This window comes from Ranitomeya imitator, chromosome 2, assembly GCF_032444005.1.
Source record: "Ranitomeya imitator isolate aRanImi1 chromosome 2, aRanImi1.pri, whole genome shotgun sequence".
Lineage (NCBI taxonomy): Eukaryota > Metazoa > Chordata > Amphibia > Anura > Dendrobatidae > Ranitomeya > Ranitomeya imitator.
Window position 1 is genome coordinate 465,866,148 of NC_091283.1, and position 16,228 is coordinate 465,882,375.

Genomic DNA, 16,228 nt, shown 5'->3' on the forward strand with positions numbered 1-16,228 from the left:
ATGACCACCGACGGGATAGTACGTCATACACGATCGGCCGCGCTCACGGGGGGATCGCGGCCGGGTGTCAGCTGACTATCGCAGCTGACATCCGGCACTATATGCCATGAGCGGTAACGGACCGCCCCCGGCACATTGCGATCAAACATGATCGCAGTGTGCCCGCGGTATAGAGAAGCATCGCGCAGGGAGGGGGCTCCCTGCGGGCTTCCCTGAGACCCCCCGAGCAACGCGATGTGATACCTCCTCCTCCCTGCAGCAGCCCTGGATCCAAGATGGCCACGGCATCCGGGTCCTGCAGGGAGGAGGCTTCACTGTGCCTACTCAGAGCAGGCGCCGGGAAGCCAGGAGAAGTGCACGTCAGATCAGCGATCTTACACTATAACATGATGCCCTCCCCCCTGGGGCAATGTTATAGTGTAAAAAAAAAAAATTCATAAGTGTAAAAAAAAATTTAAAATAATTCCACAAAAAAATATATATATATATTTTTATATATATATATATATATATATATATATATATATATATATATATATATATATATATATATATTCTTCCTATAAATACATTTCTTTATCTCTTTAAATAAAAAAAAAACAATAAAAGTACACATATTTAGTATTGCTGCGTCCGTAACGACCCCACCTATAAAACTATATCACTAGTTAACCCCTTCAGTGAACACCGTAAAAAAAAAAAAAAAACGAGGCAAAAAACAACGCTTTATTCTCATGCCGCCAAACAAAAAGTGGAATAACACGCGATCAAAAAGACTGATATACGAGGGGCGATCCAAAAGTAATGATAATCGGTTATTTCTATTGCACACAGAAATTAAAATAAAATGTTTTCTTCCCTCTTAGGTACCCACTAGTCCAGGAAAAAAAATTTACTTAAATAGACCACGATTCCCGGGAGCTACATTCATTTGAATATGAACTGCCGAGGAGTGAACATCAAAATGAAAAAAACGAGCTCAGAGCTGTCATCAAATACCTCTGCTTGAAAAAAAATGACTACCAAAGACATACACAGCGACTTGGTGGAAACATTGGGGGACTCTTCTCCTCCATATTCCACAGTTGCACGCTGGGCCAAGGAATTTAAGCTGGGAAGAACATCGACGGAAAATAACCATCGTGAAGGACGCCCATCCACGTCCCTCAATGAAGAAAACGTGGAAAAAGTTGAAGAAGTTGTATTGGCAGATCGAAGAGAGGGTCAAGATCAAGAATTTTTTTCGAAGGGAATTCTAAGTTTAGAAAAGAGATGGACTAAATGTATAGACTTGTTAGGAGACTATGTAGAAAAATAAATTTATTTTTTTACTATATTCATTGTGTTTAGTATTGATTATCATTACTTTTGGATCGCCTCTCGTAAATAACCATGGTACCGCTGAAAATATCATCTTGTCCCGCAAAAAATGAGCCGCCATACAGCATCATCAGCGAAAAAATAAAGCGATGCAAAAATAATTATTTTTTCTATAAAATAGTTTTTATCGTATAAAAGCGCCAAAACATAAAAAAAAGATATAAATGAGGTATTGCTGTAATCGTACTGACCCGAAGAATAAAACTTCTTTATCCATTTTACCAAAGGCGGAACGGTATAAACGCCTCCCCCAAAAGAAATTCATGAATAGCTGGTTTTTGGTCATTCTGCCTCACAAAAATCGGAATAAAAAGCGATCAAAAAATGTCACGTGCCCGAAAATGTTACCAATAAAAATGTCAACTCGTCCCGCAAAAAAACAGACCTCACATGACTCTGTGCACCCAAATATGGAAAAATTATAGCTCTCAAAATGTGGTAACGCAAAAAATATTTTTTGCAGTAAAAAGCGTCTTTCAGTGTGTAATGGCTGCCAATCATAAAAATCCGCTAAAAACCCGCTATAAATAGTAAATCAAACCCCCCTTCATCCCCCTTGGTTAGAGAAAAAATAAAAAGTAAAAAAAATGTATTTCCATTTTCACATTAGGGTTAGGGCTAGGGTTAGGGTTGGGGCTAGGGTTAAGGCTACAGTTAGGTTTGGGGCTAAAGTTAGGGTTAGGGTTGGGGCTACATTTACGGTTGGGAATAGGGTTGGGATTAGGGTTAGGGGTGTGTCAGGGTTAGAGGTGTGGTTAGGGTTACCGTTGGGATTAGGGTTAGGGGTGTGTTTGGATTAGGGTTTCAGTTATAATTGGAGGGTTTCCAAATGCGACATGGCGTCCGATCTCAATTCCAGCCAATTCTGCGTTGAAAAAGTAAACCAGTGCTCCTTCCCTTCCGAGCTCTCCCGTGTGCCCAAACAGGGGTTTACCCCAACATATGGGGTATCACCGTACTCAGGACAAATTGGACAACAACTTCTGGGGTCCAATTTCTCCTGTTACCCTTGGGAAAATACAACACTGGGGGCTAAAAAATAATTTTTGTGGGAAAAAAAGATTTTTTATTTTCATGGCTCTGCGTTATAAACTGTAGTGAAACACTTGGGGGTTCAAAGTTGTCACAACACATCTAGATAAGTTCCTTGGGGGGGTCTAGTTTCCAATATGGGGTCATTTGTGGGGGTTTTCTACTGTTTAGGTACATTAACCCCTCTCTGACATTAGACGTACTATCTCGTTGAGGTGCCCTGGGCCTATCTGACCCTCGACGGGATAGTACGTCATAGCGATCGGCCGCGCTCACGGGGGGAGCGCGGCCGGGTGTCAGCTGCCTATCGCAGCTGACATCCGGCGCTATGTGCCAGGAGCGGTCACGGACCGCCCCCGGCACATTAACCCCCGGCACACCGAGATCAAACACGATCGCGGTGTGTCGGAGGTATAGGGAAGCATCGCGCAGGGAGAGGGCTCCCTGCTGGCTTCCCTGAGACCCCCAGAGCAACGCGATGTGATCGCGTTGCTGCGAGGGTCTCTTACCTCTCCTTCCTTGCTGCAGGCCCGGATCCAAGATGGCTGCGGCATCCGGGTCCTGCAGGGAGGGAGGTGGCTTCACAGCGCCTGCTCAGAGCAGGCACTGTGAAGCCTGCAGCTCTGCATATCAGATCGCTGATCTGACACCGTGCACAGCAAAGTGTCAGATCAGCGATCTTACACTATAACATGATGCCCCCCCCTTCCCCCCGGGGCAATGTTGTAGTGTAAAAAAAAAAATATTCCAATGTGTAAAAAAAAATTATAAAAAATTCTAAAAAAATATATATATATATTGTTCCTATAAATACATTTCTTTATCTAAATAAAAAAAAAAACAATAAACGTACACATATTTAGTATCGCCGCGTCCGTAACGACCCCACCTATAAAACTATATCACTAGTTAACCCCTTCAGTGAACACCGTAAAAAAAAAAAAAGGCAAAAAACAACGCTTTATTCTCATACCGCCAACCAAAAAGTGGAATAACACGCAATTAAAAAGACGGATATAAATAACCATGGTACTGCTGAAAACGTCATCTTGTCCCACAAAAAACGAGCCACCATACAGCATTATCGCTGTAATCGTACTGACCCGAAGAATAAATCTGCTTTATCATTTTTACCAAATGCGGAACGGTATAAACGCCTCCCCCAAAAGAAGTTAAGCCCTTTACCCCCAAGGGTGGTTTGCACGTTAATGACCGGGCCAATTTTTACAATTCTGACCACTGTCCCTTTATGAGGTTATAACTCTAGAACGCTTCAACGGATCCCAGTGATTCTGACATTGTTTTCTCGTGACATATTGAACTTCATGATAGTGGTAAAATTTCTTTGATATTACCTGCATTTATTTGTGAAAAAAAACGGAAATTTGGCGAAAATGTTGAAAATTTCGCAATTTTCCATCTTTGAATTTTTATGCAATTAAATCACAGAGATATGTCACACAAAATACTTCATAAGTAACATTTTCCACATGTCTACTTTACGTCAGCACAATTTTGGAACCAAATTTTTTTTTTATTAGGGAGTTATAAGGGTTAAAAGTTGACCAGCAATTTCTCATTTTTACAACACCATTTTTTTTTAGGGACCACATCTCATTTGAAGTCATTTTGAGGGGTCTATATGATAGAAAATACCCAAGTGTGACACCCTTCTAAAAACTGCACCCCTCAAGGTGCTCAAAACCATATTCAAGAAGTTTATTAACCCTTCTGGTGTTTCACAGGAATTTTTGGAATGTTTAAATAAAAATGAACATTTAACTTTTTTTCACAAAAAATTTACTTCAGCTCCAATTTGTTTTATTTTACCAAGGGTAACCGAAGAAAATGGACGCCAAAAGTTGTTTTGCAATTTGTCCTGAGTACACCGATACCCCATATCTGGGGGTAAACCACTGTTTGGGCGCAGGACAGAGCTCGGAAGCGAAGGAGCGCCATTGGACTTTTCAATGCAAAATTGACAGGAATTGAGATGGGACGCCATGTTGCGTTTGGAGAGCCACTGATGTGCCTAAACATTGAAACCCTCCACAAGTGACACCATTTTGGAAAGTAGACCCCCTAAGGAACTTATCTAGATGTGTGGAGAGCGCTTTGACCCACCAAGGGCTTCACAGAAGTTTATAATGCAGAACCGTAAAAATAAAAAATCCTTTTTTTTTTCACAAAAATTATCTTTTTGCCCCCAATTTTTTATTTGCCCAAGTGTAAGAGAAGAAATTGGACCCCAAAAGTTGTTGTACAATTTGTCCTGAGAATGCTGATACCCCATATGTGGGGTTAAACCACTGTTTAGGCACATGGGAGAGCTCGGAAGGGAAGGAGCGCCGTTTGACTTTTCAAAGCAAAATTAACAGGAATTTAGATGGGACGCGATGTTGCGTTTGGAGAACCACTGATGTGCCTAATCATTGAAACCTCCCCCCACAAGTGACACCATTTTGGAAAGTAGACCCCCTAAGGAACTTATCTAGATGTGTGGAGAGCGCTTTGACCCACCAAGGGCTTCACAGAAGTTTATAATGCAGAGCCGTAAAAATAAAAATAAAATTTTTTCCCACAAAAATTATTTTTTAGCCCCCAGTTTTGTATTTTCACAAGGGTAACAGGAGAAATTGGACCCCAAAATTTGTTGTCCAATTTGTCCTGAGTGCGCTGATACCCCATATGTGGGGGGGAACCACTGTTTGGGCGCATGGGAGGGCTCGGAAGGGAAGGAGCGCCATTTGGAATGCAGACTTAGATAATAAAATTGTGCTGATGTAAAGTAGACATGTGGGAAATGTTACTTATTAAGTATTTTGTGTGACATATCTCTGTGATTTAATTGCATAAAAATTTAAAGTTGGAAAATGCGAAATTTTCTAAATTTTCGCCAAGTTTCCGTTTTTTTCACAAATAAACGCAGCTTGTATCAAAGAAATTTTACCACTAGCATGAAGTACAATATGTCACAAGAAAACAATGTCAGAATCACCAGTATCTGTTGAAGCGTTCCAGAGTTACAACGTCATAAACGGACAGTGGTCAGAATTGTAAAAATTGGCCCGGTCATTAACGTGCAAACCACCCTGGGGGGTAAAGGGCATAAAAATTAAAAGTTTGAAAATTGCCAAGTTTCAGTTTTTTCCACCAATAAACGCCATTAATATCGAAGAAATTTTACCACTAACGTGAAGTAGAATATGTCAAGAAAAAACAGTCTCAGAATCAGCGTTCCAGAGTAATTACCTCATAAAGGGACAGCGTTAAAAATTGACCCGGTCATTAACGTGCAAACCACCTTCGGGTAAAACGGTTAAAGTCCTGGCTGCCCTACTGACTGTTTTAGTAAATAATTTTTAATGAAATACTGTGTCATTTAATGCATTATGCTGGTGGGATATGGCCAGGTTTTATCCACTTTGTTGTTACTTTAATGTGTTACCAGTTTTAAATGTGTAAATCCAGAAGAAAAATCTTCAGCGTAGCCACAAGTGAATTGCTGAGTTATAGATGTACTAAAACATATTTTCTGCTTACTTGAAGGAATTTTGTGACATAAATGTGAGCAAAAAGGGCACGAAAGAGGCGTTTAAGCAGAGTAAGTGCCGGAGCCCACAGCGAGCAGCGGGTAGGAGGAAAGATTCTTCAGAGAACTCTAGTACTGAGTATGAGGAAGAGTTCAAGCCGCCAGGCACAAAACAACCCCCTAAACACCAAGTAAGTAGTCAAAACCAGGATCCACTAATCTATATTTATTGTCTGATATAGAGTGTGTGAACAACAGAGCTGAGTCTGTCATTTGACACATTTAGCCCTTAATACTATGAAGGTTATTTGTGGTTTCCTTGTAACCCCTTTCCGATGTAGTCCGTAATGATATGTCCCTGCTCCCTGGTACTTGTACTTATTGATGTGGGATGGATTATTACGTCCACATGATCATGCACACAAACAGGCTGTGCGCGTGTTCGCTGCCGAGTGTCAGCTGATTCTGGCAGCTAACACCTGGCACTAAGTGTCAGGAGCTGTCCCGCACCGCTCCCGGAACTTTAACCCCCTAAATGCTGCGAAGTCTATTGCAGCATTTCTGGGAGCAGGCAAAGGGAAGACAGCCCCTCTGCCCTTGGATCGGAGACCCCACGGGGTCCCAATCATTGCCATGGTGATACGATGTCGTCATGACGTCATCCGGGTCACCAGAGGTAAAGTTGCTAGATAATGCTCAGAACATGATCAGAAACTTACTCTGTCAGTGCTGTGCTGACAGTTTGCATAGCATATGAAAGCTGCTGCATCTCCATGTTACACAAGAGATCAGCCTGCAAAAAATGATAGTTTTTTTTTTTTAATTATTGTTAAAGTTAAAAAAACAAGATATTGTACCTATAAATAACTATTTGTATGAAAAAAATATATAAACAATAAAGTACACATATTTGATATTGCCGTTTACAAAATGACCGGGTTTAACCCCTTCCCGACCTGTCACGCCACGTAGGCGTCATGAAAGTCGGTGCCAATCCGACCTGTGACGTCTTTGTGGCGTCATGGAGGGATCGCGTCCCTGCAAATCGGGTGAAAGGGCCCTGCAAATCGGATGAAAGGGTTAACTCCAATTTCACCCGATCTGCAGGGACAGGGGGAGTGGTACTTCAGCCCAGGGTGGGTGGCTTCACCCCCCGTGGCTACGATCACTCTGATTGGCTGTTGAAAGTGAAACCGCCAATCAGAGCGATTTGTAATATTTCACTTATGAAAACTGGTGAAATATTACAATCCAGCCATGGCCAATACTGCAATATCATCGGCCATGGCTGAAAACCCTGATCTGCCCCCCACCGCCACCGATCTCCTCCCCACACATCACAGTGATCAACATGAAAAACATTGTAAATGAACCCCCCCCCTTTAATCACCCCCATAGGTAGGGATAATAATAAAATAAAGAAAGTATATTTACTTTTATTTTTCCACTAAGGTTAGGGTTAGAACTAGGGTTAGGGTTAGAACTAGGGTTAGGGTTAGAATTGGGCTACGGTGCAGATTTTGCTGCGGATCCACAGCGGATTGGCCGCTGCGGATTCGTAGCAGTGTTTCATCAGGTTTACAGTACCATGTAAACCCATGGAAAACCAAATCCGCTGTGCCCATGGTGCGGAAAATACAGCGCGGAAATGCTGCATTGTATTTTCCGCAGCATGTCAATTCTTTGTGCGGATTCCGCAGCGTTTTACACGTGTTCCTCAATAGGAATCCGCAGGTGAAATCTGCACAAAAAACACTGGAAATCCACGGTAAAACGCAGGGCCTTTTATCGGCGGATTTTTCAAAAATGGTGCAGAAAATTCTCACACGAATTCGCAATGTGGGCACATAGCCTTAGGGTTAGGGCTGAAATTAGAGTTAGGGTTGGAATTTGGGCTAGGGTTGGAAATAGGGTTAAGATTAGGCTTGTGGTTAGGGTTATGGTTAGGGGGGTGTTGGGGTTAAAGTTGTGGCTAGGGTTGGGATTAGGGTTAGTGTTGGGATTAGGGTTGGGATTAGGGTTAGGGGTGTGTTGGGGTTAGGGTTGTGGTTAGGGGTTAGGGTTGTAACTAGGGTTATGGCTAGAGTTGGGATTAGGGTTAGGGGTGTGTTGGGATTTGTGTTGGAGTTAGAATTGAGGGGTTTCCACTGTTTAGGCACATCAGGGGTCTCCAAACCCAACATGGCGCCACCATTGATTCCAGCCAATCTTGCGTTCAAAAAGTCAAATGGTGCTCCCTCCGTTCCGAGCCCTGACGTGTGCTCAAACAGTGGTTTATCCCCACATATGGGGTACCAGCATACTCAGGACAAACTGGGCAACAACTATTGGGGTCCAATTTCTCCTGTTACCCTTGCGAAAATAAATAATTGCTTGCTAAAACGTAATTTTTCAGGAAAGAAAAATTATTTTTTATTTTCACAGCTCTGCATTGTAAACTTCTGTGAAGCACTTGGGGGTTCAAAGTGCTCACCACATATCTAGATAAGTTCCTTGGGGGTCTAGTTTCCAAAATGGGGTCACTTGTTGGGGGTTTCTACTGTTTAGGCACATCAGGGGCTCTGCAAATGCAACGTGACGCCCGCAGACCATTCCATCAAAGTCTGCATTTCAAAACATCACTACTTCCCTTCCGAGCCCCGACGTGTGCCCAATCAGTGGTTTACCCCCACATATGGGGTATCAGCGTACTCAGGACAAACTGGGCAACAAATATTGGGGTCCACTTCTCCTGTTACCCTTGTCAAAATAAAAAATTGCTTACTAAAACATAATTTTTGAGGAAAGAAAAATTATTTTTTATTTTCACGGCTCTGCATTGTAAACTTCTGTGAAGCACTTGGGGGTTCAAAGTGCTCACCACATATCTAGATAAGTTCCATGGGGGGTCTAGTTTCCAAAATGAGGTCACTTGTGGGGGGTTTCTACTGTTTAGGCACAAAAACTTTTGAGGTCCAATTTCTCCTGCTACTCTTCTGAAAATAAAAAATTGCAGACTAAAAAATAATTTTTGAGGAAAGAAAAAAGATTTTTTATTTTCACGGCTCTGCGTTATAAACTTCTGTGAAGCACCTGAGGGTTTAAAGTGGTTACCACTCATCTAGATTAGTTCCTTGGGAGGTCTTGTTTCCAAAATGGGGTCACATGTGGGGAAGCTTCAATATTTAGGCACACAGGGGCTCTCCAAACGCGACATGGTGTCAGCAAACGATTGGAGCTAATTTTTCATTCAAAAAGTCAAGTGGCGCTCCTTCCCTTCCGAGCCCTGCCGTGTGCCCAAAACAGTGGTTAACCCCCACATGTGAGGTATCAGTGTACTCAGGAGAAATTGGCCAATACAGTTTAGGATCCATTTTATCCTGCTGCCCATGTGGAAATGAACAAATTGAGGCTAAAATAAATTTTTTTTGAAAAAAAAAAAGTACTTTTTCATTTTTACGGATCAATTTGTGAAGCACCTAGGGTTTCAAAGTGCTCACTATGCATCTAGATAAGTTCCTTGGGGGGTCTAGTTTCTAAATTGGGGTCACTTGTGGGGGAGCTCCAATCTTTAGGTACACAGGGGCTCTCCAAACGCAACATGGTGTCCGCTAACGATTGGAGCTAATTTTTCATTCAAACGTCAAATGGCGCTCCTTCCCTTCCGAGCCTTGCTGTGTGCACAAACAGTGGTTTGTGACCACATATGAAGTATCGTTGTACTCAGGAGAAATTGCCCAACACATTTTAGGATCCATTTGATCCTGTTGCCCATCTGAAAATGAAAAAATTGAGGTTAAAAGATTTTTGTGACTAAGAAGTTAAATGTTCATTTTTTCCTTCCATGTTGCTTCTGCTGCTGTGAAGCACCTGAAGGGTTAATAAACATTTTTTGAATGTGGTTTTGAGCACCTTGCGGGGTGCAGTTTTTAGAATGGTGTCACTTTTGGGTATTTTCAGCCATATAGACCCCTACAACTGACTTCAAATGTGAGGTGGTGCCTAAAAAAAATGGTTTTGTAAATTTCGTTGTAAAAATGAGAAATCGCTGGTCAAATTTTAACCCTTATAACTTCCTAGCAAAAAAAATTTTGTTTCCAAAATTGTGCTGATGTAATGTAGATATGTGGGTAATATTATTTATTAACTATTTTGGGTCATATAACTCTCATTTAACAGAATAAAAATTCAAAATTTGAAATTTGGGAAATTTTCAAAATTTTAGCCAAATTTCCATTTTTTTCACAAACAAATACAAAAATTATCGACCTAAATTTACCACTAACATGAAGCCCAGTATGTCACAAAAAAAACATTCTCAGAACCGCTAGGATCCATTGAAGTGTTCATGAGTTATTACCACATAAAGGGACACTGGTCAGAACTGGAAAAAACGGCCAGATCATTAAGGTCAAAAAAGGCTGGGTCATGAAGGGGTTAAAAAAAAACAGACCCACTAGTTAACCCCTTTAGGGAACACCATAAAAATATATAAAAAACAATGCTTTACCATCAGATCGCAGAACTGAAAGTGGAATAAAACGCAATAAGAAATACTGATATAAGAAAACATGGTACCGCTGAAAACATCATCTTGTCCAACAAAAAACAAGCCACCACACAGCTCCATCAGCCGAAAAATAAAAAAGTTATAGCTCTCAGAATAAAGCGATGCAAAAATTATTTTTTTCTTATAAAATAGTTTTTATTGCATAAAAGTGCCAAACCATAAAAAAAATATCAATTAGGTATCGCTGTAATAGTACTGACCTGAAGAATAAAACTTCCTTATCAAATGTACCACACGCGGAATGACCAAACCCCCCCTCTCAGAAAAAAATAAATTTAATTGCTGTTTTTTGTTCATTCTGCCTGGAAAAAAAAGTGTCTGAAGATGATACAAAACGTCAACTCGTCCCGCAAAAAAACAAGCCATAACATGACTCTGTCGGCCAAAATATTGAAAAATTATAGCTCTTAAAATATGGTGATGCAAAAAACTTAGTATTTGCAATTTAAAGCGTCTTTTAGTGTGTGACATCAGCCAAACATAAAAACTAGGTATAAATCTGGTATCGCTGTAATCGCACCAACCCGAAGAATAAAGTCACTTGATCACTTATACCGCTCAAGGTACGTCGTAAAAAGAAAATAAAGCCAATTCTTCCCCTTCTGTTAATTTTTTCACTCTGTCTCCCAAAGATCACAGTAAGGCTCGGTGCACATTTATCCTGTTCGCTTACATCAGGGTTTCCGTGTAATTCTCTGAAATACGTGATTCAGACAGAACCCTTACCTGTAAAGGAGCAAATGGGTGCACTGTGGATGCCGTCTGACCTTTGATACGGCGGTGTCCGTTTTTTTAGGATTGCATAAAAGTGCAGTCCGCCACAGTTTTGTTCACTTCTGAAAAGACGGAGTCCAGAGTAACTCTGCTGCCTCATTATAGTGAATAGATCCCTTGGGGGTTTGATCTGAATCCTGTCACTCAGAGATTTAGATGGAAATCTCAAAGTAAGTGCTCAGCGTAGATCATCTGATATATGTGATCCCAAACGTTATGTAAAATTTTCCCAATAATAGTTACAACTCAATCCACAAAAAAAGCAAGTCCTCACTTATGTTTGTCATTTGTTAACGGAAATAAAGGGGGCTTTTTCATTACTGGTTGTACAAAGGGTCTGGAAAAGCAAAATGGCTCCTCACCCTTCAAAAAAAATTCAGCAAATGCCCCCTCCCTTCTGAGCCCCACAGTGTACCTAAACCACATATTGCGTCCACATGTTTCGCATTTTTGAAGTGATGAGAGCCCGCCTAACTCATGGCTGCATGTCTCCAGAAGCATAGGCTGGATACAACGTACTGGTGACTGCGACGTACTGTCACTACAACGGCAGTTTGCCATTTTCACTCGGCAACATTCATTGCTACTTGTTTCTGGAAAATACCCATGAAGTCAAAATCATTACTACTAAATGGGGTCAATTGAGGGGGAGTTCTGCTTTTCAGCAAATAGGGGTTCTGTATATGGAGTCTGCAAACTGTTTTAGGAAAATCTGCGCCCCAGGAGGCAAAAAACGCTCTTTTGCTCCCGAGTCTCTCCATATATCTACGTAGTATTGTACCGACACATATGGGATATTGCCACATTCAGTAGAAATTATGGGACAAGTTATGGTGCCATTTTTACCCACTTGTTGTCTGGAAATGTAAAATCTAGGGCTAAAACAAAATTTTGGTAAAAGTGTAGTTATTTTTTCTTCACTGGCCAATGGTATAACATTTTGTAACACACCCATGGTGTTAATATGATTGCTGCACCCCTAGATGAATTCATTGAGAGGTGTAGTTTGTGAAAAGGGGTCACTTAATATTATTTATTATTATACATTTTTATAGCGCCATTTGTTCCATGGCGCTTTACATGTGAAAAGGGGGCAAATATAGACAAATACATTAAAAATTAGCATGAATAATTAAATTGTACTAACAGGTACAGAAGGAGGGAGGACCCTGCCCGCTAGGCCTCAGTCTGCAGGGGATGGGTGAGGATACACTAGGAGAGCGTAGAGCTGGTTTTGTGGTGGTTCAGTAGGTTGAGGATCACTGCAGGCTGTAGGCTTGTCGGAAGAGGTGAGTCTTCAGGTTCTTTTTGAAGGTTTCTATGGTAGGCTAGAGTCTGATGTGTTGTGGTAGACAGTTCCAGAGTATGGGAGAAGCATGGGAGAAGTCTTGGATGCGGTTGTGGGAAGAAGAGATGAGAGGGGAGTAGAGAAGGAGATCTTGAGTGGATCGGAGGTTGCGTGTAGGTAAGTACCAGGAGGCCATGTCGCAGATGTGTGGAGGAGACAGGTTGTGGATGGCTTTGTATGTCATAGTAAGGGTTTTGCACTGGAGTCTTTTGGTGATAGGAAGCCAGTGAAGGGCTTGGCATAGGGGAGAGGTTGGGGAATAGCGGGGAGACAGGTAGATTAGTTGGGCAGCAGAGTGTAGGATGGATTGGAGTGGTGCCAGAGTGCTAGAGGGGAGGTCAGAGAGTAGGAGGTTGCAGTAGTCAAGGTGGGAGATAAGGGTGTGCACTAGTGTTTTTGTGGTGTTGTGGTCAAGGAATGTGTGGATCCGGGAAATGTTCTTGAGTTTGAGACAGCAGGAGGAGGCAAGGGCTTGGATAAGTGGCTTGAAAGAGAGGGCAGAGTCGAGGATCACCCCAAGGCATCGGGCATGTGGGACTGGGGAAAGGGAGCAGGCATTGACATTGATGGATAGGTCTTGTAGAGGGGTAGAGTGAGATGGGGAAAGATGATGAATTCTGTTTTGTCCATGTTCAGTTTTAGAAAGCGACCAGAAAAAAAGGCCGAGATAGCAGACAGACAGTGTGGGATTTTGGTAAGTAAGTAGGTGAGGTCAGGTCCGGATAGGTAGTTGTGCGTGTCATCGGCGTAGAGATGATACTGCATACCGTGGGATACTATGAGTTATCCCAGGCCGAAGGTGTAGATGGAGAAGAGTAGGGGTCCTAGAACAGAGCCTTGAGGAACACCGACAGACAATAGGCGAAGTGAGGGGATGGTGTGGGGGAGGGATACACTGAATGTTCGGTCTGTTAGATATGACGAGATCCAGGATAGGGCCAAGTCTGTGATGCTAAGAGATGAGAGGATCTGTAGCAGAAGGTAGTGGTCCACAGTGTCAAAGGCAGAAGACAGGTCCAGTAGAAAGAGGACAGAGTAGTGTCGCTTGCTTTTGGCAGTTAGTTGGTCATTGGTGACTTTAGTTAGGGCAGTTGAGTGATGGGGTCGGAAGCCAGGTTGTAGCCGGTCAAAGAGGGAGCAGGAGGAGAGGTGGGAGGACAGTTCAAGATGGACATTTTGTTCCAGTAGTTTTGAGGCATAAAGGAGAAGAGATATCGGGCGATAGCTAGACACAGAGGATGGGTCAAGGGAGGGCTTTTTGAGGATGGTTTTGATCTTGGCATGTTTGAAGGATGAGGGGAAGAAACCTGTTGTGAGTGAGAGGTTGAAGAGTTGTGATAAGGTACCGTCACACTGAATGATATCGCTAGCGATCCGTGACGCTGCAGCGTCCTGGATAGCGATATCGTTGAGTTTGACATGCAGCAGCGATCAGGATTCTGCTGTGCCATCGCTGGTCGGAGCAGAAAGTCCAGAACTTTATTTTGTCGCTGGACTCCCGCAGACATCGCTGAATCGGCGTGTATGATGCCGATTCAGCGATGTCTTCACTGGTAACCAGGGTAAACATCGGGTTACTAAGCGCGGCCCTGCGCTTAGTAACCCGATGTTTACCCTGGTTACCAGGGGACTTCGCATAGTTGGTCGCTGGAGAGCTGTCTATGTGACAGCTCTCCAGCGACCACACAGCGACGCTGCAGCGATCGGGATCATTGTCTAGATCACTGCAGCGTCGCTAAATGTGACGGTACCTTTAGGGTGAAAGTGGTGAGGTGTGATCTTGACAGGAGGGTGGAGAGCTGATCCTCTGTCATGGTGGAGCAGCTAGTTTTGGAGGAACAGGGTTGAGCAGCTAAAAGGGGCATTGGGGGCTGTGTGCCAAAGCTTTCTCTGATCGTATTGATCTTCTGTTTAAAGAAAGAGGCAAAGTCTTCAGCAGAAATAAGAGCGGAGGGAGGAGGTGGCAGGGGGATGGAGTAGACAATTGAAAGTGTTGAAAAGCTGTTTAGGGTTGTGAGACAGGGAGAATATGAGAGATGAGAAATAAGTTTGTTTTGCGGCATTGAGCGTGGACTTGAAGCTGGCGAGGGACTGCTTGTATGCAGTGAAGTGGTCAGCAGAGCAGGATCGCTTCCATATCCGTTCAGCGACCCTGGAAGCCCAGTCTCAGTTCTTTCGTGAGGCTGGTCAGCCAGGGCTGCCTGTTGATTGTACGAGTTCTGATATGCATGAGCAGGGCGAGCGAATCAAGTGTTGTTGTTATTGTGGTGTTATAAAAAGTGGAAGCAGAATCTGTGTCATGAAGGCCGGTTTCACATTAGCGTTTTGAGGAGCTGCAGAGGGCTGCGGACTTCCTCTGTGAAGCCCCACCCTCGGCCGCATCTCAGCCGCTACCTCCACCTACTTCTGCATGCGGCCTGCGTACCTATCTTTAACATTAGGTACGCAGGTCGTGCGGCTGTATGCGGATGCTTCCACATGCGTCGTTTTGACGATGCGGCGACCAGCGTAGGACGCAGCTGGTAGCAATTTCTTTTTTTCTCCGCATCGTCAAAATGACGCTTGCGAAAGCATCCGCATACCGCGCACGACCTGCTTACCTAATGTTAAAGATAGGTACGCAGGCCGCATGCAGAAGTAGGCGGTGCTAGTGGTGGAGGTGTGGCTGAGGGCGGGGCTTCACTGAGGAAGTCCACAGCTCCTCAAAACGCTAGTGTGAAACTAGCCTAAGAGGGAGAAGGGACTCAGAGAGTGATTGTAAATTGAGGTGTTTGCGATTTCTGCGAGGTTGAGTGAGGTTGTGAAGTGGGGGTTGCACACTAGGAGAGGAGAGGGAAGAGAATGTCAGTAGGTTATGGTCAGACAGGGGGAGGGGTGAGATTAGTAAAGGAGCAGAGGCGGGTGAAGATGAGGTCCAACGTGTGGCCATCTTTGTGAGTGGCCTCAGAGGACCATTGAGTGAGGCCGAAGGAGGCAGTAAGCGATAAAAGTTTAGAGGCAGCTGAGGTGGAAGTATCAATGGGGATGTTGAAGTCACCCATGATGATAGTGGGGATGTCAGCAGAGAAGAAATGAAGCAGCCAGGTGGTGAAGTGGTCGAGAAAGGTGAAGATGGCTAGTTTTGGGGGCGGTAGATGACAGCCAGCTGGAGGTTGGAGGGGGAATAGATGCGGACGGAGTGCACCTCAAACGAGGGAAGAGTAGCGGTGGGTGGTAGCGGGATTGGAGTAAAGGAGCAGGTGTCGGACAGGTGCAAGCCAACTCCTCCACCACGTTTGTTGCTGGGACGAGGGGTGTGAGAGAGGTGGAATCCACCTGTAGCAACCCTGCCGGTATCACTGCATGGCCTTCCATCCCCCACCTGCCTGATACATCAGCTCACTCACCCTGTGCCATGCTGTGAGATCTGTCTGCTACCTGCTCCATGCCGAGTGCTTCATGGCCGCTTGCTCTGTGTACACTTCCTGGCTGTGTGCATAGGGGTGCGACACTGGCAAATCCGGATTCTTATTGCACCTCCCTATGGTGTCCCCGGCCAATTGCCTAGAGGCCTCTGATACTGTACTTAAGGCGTCATCACCCATTGGAGGACGCCTGAACAAACTGTTTCCCT

At 43.7% G+C, this 16,228-nt stretch overlaps 1 long non-coding RNA gene across 1 annotated transcript in view; it reads left to right on the forward strand.

Annotated features, from left to right (window-relative positions):
• Positions 1–6,086: 6,086 nt before the first annotated feature.
• Positions 6,087–16,228, forward strand: part of LOC138667495 (uncharacterized) — a 55,945-nt gene continuing 45,803 nt past the window's right edge. Inside the window, exon 1 of the long non-coding RNA XR_011318790.1 lies at positions 6,087–6,135. This is a non-coding gene — a long non-coding RNA (uncharacterized lncRNA). The remainder of the gene's footprint in view (positions 6,136–16,228) is intronic.